General features: G+C 34.2%; 1 pseudogene; it reads right to left on the bottom strand.

The window, feature by feature from the left end:
* Nucleotides 1-564: 564 nt before the first annotated feature.
* On the bottom strand, nt 565-3,593 carry LOC127899227 (40S ribosomal protein S2-4-like; annotated as a pseudogene).
* Between the last annotated feature and the right edge of the window lie 282 nt (nt 3,594-3,875).

Here is a 3,875-nt window from a genome sequence, read left to right as displayed (position 1 = left end):
ATGCCATTATTTTCAACTTACTTTTACAATATTACATTTTTACAATAATGTTTCTTTTTTGGATATTAATAAAAAATTAAATTATCAAATTAAACTCAAAAATAAAATAAAAACAAAAAGGTATATATTAATTTTTGTGGAAGCTCACGTATGTCTAAAAAATTAATATCGTAAAAAATTACATTATCAATTTTTTTAGAAAAATTAATATTTTAACTCAAGAGTGTGTTCCACAAAAATTAATATATATTTTTTATTTTATTTTATTTTTTGGTGTTAAACTGGTAATTTATTTTTTTCTTTTTAATAATGTCTAAAAAAATTTATTATAATAGGGTTATTTTTTTCTTTTTAATAATGTCTAAAAAATTATTATAATAGGGTAATATTATAAAAATAAGTTAAAAGGAACAAAAAATAATGGCAAAAGTGTCAATAATTTAATGGTAGGGATGGTTTGAGGTATTTTTAAAAATATAGGGACTAAACAGACACTAATTTTAAAATATAGGGACTAAACGAGCTTTTACCCGGTTATTTATAATAAGTTAATGACTCTAAATAGAGTAAGAACGATAACTAGGTAAAAATACAATTACTTGTTGAAAATTATTCACTAGATTCCCAGTAACTACATCATAATGTTGAGCAATTAATTACTAAGGCATCAGCCAAGTAGTTATTGTAGGGACTGACTTCATTCATTCCCTTAAAGAAATCCAATAACCTTGCTGCCTCCTTATTTATATGCATACTTCCAATGTTTAATTATTTTGCTGCAGAGAAAGAAAGTTAAAAGAAATGACAAACTAATAGCGTTTCTGCAATTTTCAGATAATCACACAAAGCATTTCTTTTATAAATTAACCGTCTACTTGATCGATTAAGCACATTCTTGTTAATTTCCTTAAACTCCTCTATTTTATTTAATAACTTAATTTCAACCTTCATCACTAGGAAAAAAATTTTTAAAAATTAAAAAAAAAAACACTTTCGCAGTGGTGAAGGAGATGGCTAAATATATGCACAGCAGAAAAAGAAAAATCCTCACCGTGTTGGAATTGCTGTAGCCTGTACAAAGGTGTAAGCGTGCGTAACCTTCACATTTTCTTAATTGACATATCACTCCTGCGGTAAAAATATAGAGTTCTTGAAATAATAATAATAATAATTTTAAAGATTATACAAATAAAATTTTCCAAGATGAAGTCGCCATTTTTGCATATAGCTTCGAGTGACCAACAAGGAACTGGAATTTAGAATTTTGCAGTTTGAATAATTTTAGCATATATAAACAACTGGAGTAATAAATTATTATATGTATATATTTAAGGATCCTATTGGAAAAGTATGTCAAGCTCAAATATCTGTATTTCTCAAGGAACAGCCAGGAGAGTATAGATTGGTAGGAATATGGTAAATTCAATAAGTAGGGGGGTTTGGGTACTATTTCTCAATAGAATCACTTGAACTACGTGTATATATACATATATATTTGCACATTTTGTGAAGCTGGGCGCTCTCCTTTGATTTATGCCTTGATGGAAAGCAAATAAAGAAAGAAAGACCAAACTTGGTTTTCTATTTTTGTGGAAAACTAAGAAGACCAAAAATCATCAGAAGCAAGGTTCGGTTGGTTAGAAAAGGAACACGTGAATCCAAATTAGAAAAACCACCAAATGACGGGCACATAAGTGACACTTACCAATTTGATATAATGGCCATGTTTATTCTTGAATGGTTTTGATGGCAATGTTGAGAACCTGTGTAAGTCTGCACCATTCACATTGAAAAGAACCTGTGTAAGTCTGCACCATTCCCTGTGTAATTATTCGACAATTTTTTTTTATTTTTTATTTTTAATTGACAAGTACATTATTTTAGTTTCTCATCCAATGGAAGCTAGCTGCAGTATAATTTATACAACCCAGTACTAAAAAATTACTGCAGCCAATCCAAGAAGTACAGGTAAAGTCCAAGCATGCATCATCACTCAAGCCAGAATAACATCTCACATTATTTTGATCATAATTCGAGCACATAAATCCAAAGAAAAATCTGACAAATGAAGATTATACGAAAGCTATATATTATAAGTGGAGCATTTCATGTCTAGCCTACAGCACAAACATTTTATATGACAGCAGTTTGAAATTCCATAAATATCACTAAATTCTATTTTTAGTGTAAAAAATGTTTAATGTCGTTCATCAGCGAAATAAAGTTAACCTTATAGTGACGATCACCCTAAACACAATATTTTCTAAAGTAGATATAATAAAGGCTATTTGGTGCCAATAAAAGAAAAGAAAGTAGCAGAGAAAAAAACACAATAAAAGCTAAATTTTTACCTTCTTGTTTCTTCCAAGTAGCCAAAGAAATAATACCTTTTAGTTTCTTCCAAGTAGCCAAAGAAACATAGAAGCTCTTCTTCAAATCACTTATTTAAACCTAAAAGAACAATTAAAACAAAAAAAAAAAACTCAAGATCTAATGATAATAAGAGAGACCCGAAATCATAAAATAAGAAAAGAAACAAGAAGTTAGGATTTTGAAGGCAAATGGTGAACCTGTGCCACCGGTTTAACAGGATCATGGCTGAGCACTTTTTGACAATTTTTTTTAGCCAATGATAAATAAACATCCATTCAAGAAAACTCTGATTGTAAAACTTTAAAGCAAACAATTGTCCCCAAATAGCAACATACTAGTCCTGCAGCAATAAAAAACAGAAAAGTCTGTAACAAACAAAGCTATACTATAAAGTCGACCAAAATGCCTTTCATTCTAATGCTCTCCTCTCCATGCAGCCATAAGTAGCTTAAGGCTCAACTTGATCAACTTCTGTGATGACTGCCTTGCTGATGGGCTTTGCCGTCAAAAGATCTGTGTACTCTTGGTATGGAGATTTCACAAAGCGAGTCTCCCTCCAGAAGTCAGGTGTAAGGAAGCCATATGTCTTCAACAAACACTCAAAGGTTGCCTTGACAAAGTTTCCAAGAGTCTTGGTCGACCCACGAGAAGATGTGAAAACATCGTCAATACCAGCAAACTGCAGCACCTTCTTTGGAACCCTAGCCGCCACAATTCCGGCACCACGTGGGGCCGGAACCATCCTCACGGTGGCACTGCCACACTTACCAGTCACCTTACACGGCACGATGTGTGGCCTCCCAATCTTGTTACCCCAGTAACCCCTTCTCACCGGAATCACCGACAGCTTCGTCAATATGATAGCGCCACGGATGGCAGTGGCAACCTCTTTGGAGCACTTAACGCCAAGACCCACGTGGCCGTCCGTGTCACCGACGACGACGAAGGCCTTGAACCTCGTCCTTCAATTTGTGGTCGATAAGCGTGTCGATGATTTCATACTCTTTGATTGGGAGCGAGTGGAGGTAGATTTGCTTGAGGCTCTTGATCTTGCCTTCTCTCACCAGACGGCCGAGTTTCTTGACTAGGACCCACTTCTCTTCTTCCTCTCTGCGTCTAGCGCGGTGACGGTCACGTGGGCCTCCACGGTCGCCGCGGCCACCACGGCCGAAGCCACGTCCGAATGCACCACGCTCGCCCACTTTTTGACATTTTGGATGTTAGGGATTTTTCAGATCTGGGAAGCTTAGGAGGGAACGAATACTTTGGTAGAGGGAGTTGAAAAGTTGTATTTTGGATAAGATAAGACTTGTCCATTTGTTTTGTTTTTATCCACTCAAAAAACACAACTTTAAAAAAATTAAAAATAATTCGTAGCCTAGTGGTCTTTTGATTCAATGTAGAAGCTCTAGGTTTAAGAGGTCTTGGGTTCGAATTCGGACTAAAACAAAATTAAAATGATAATTTTTAATTGCTGATACCTAAGCGTCATTGATCGCTAT

The sequence above is a fragment of the Citrus sinensis genome, chromosome 8 (genome assembly GCF_022201045.2).
Source record: "Citrus sinensis cultivar Valencia sweet orange chromosome 8, DVS_A1.0, whole genome shotgun sequence".
Taxonomy (NCBI): Eukaryota; Viridiplantae; Streptophyta; class Magnoliopsida; order Sapindales; family Rutaceae; genus Citrus; species Citrus sinensis.
The sequence above is the reverse complement of the archived record's forward strand: the minus strand, read 5'-3'. Positions and strand labels throughout refer to the sequence as shown.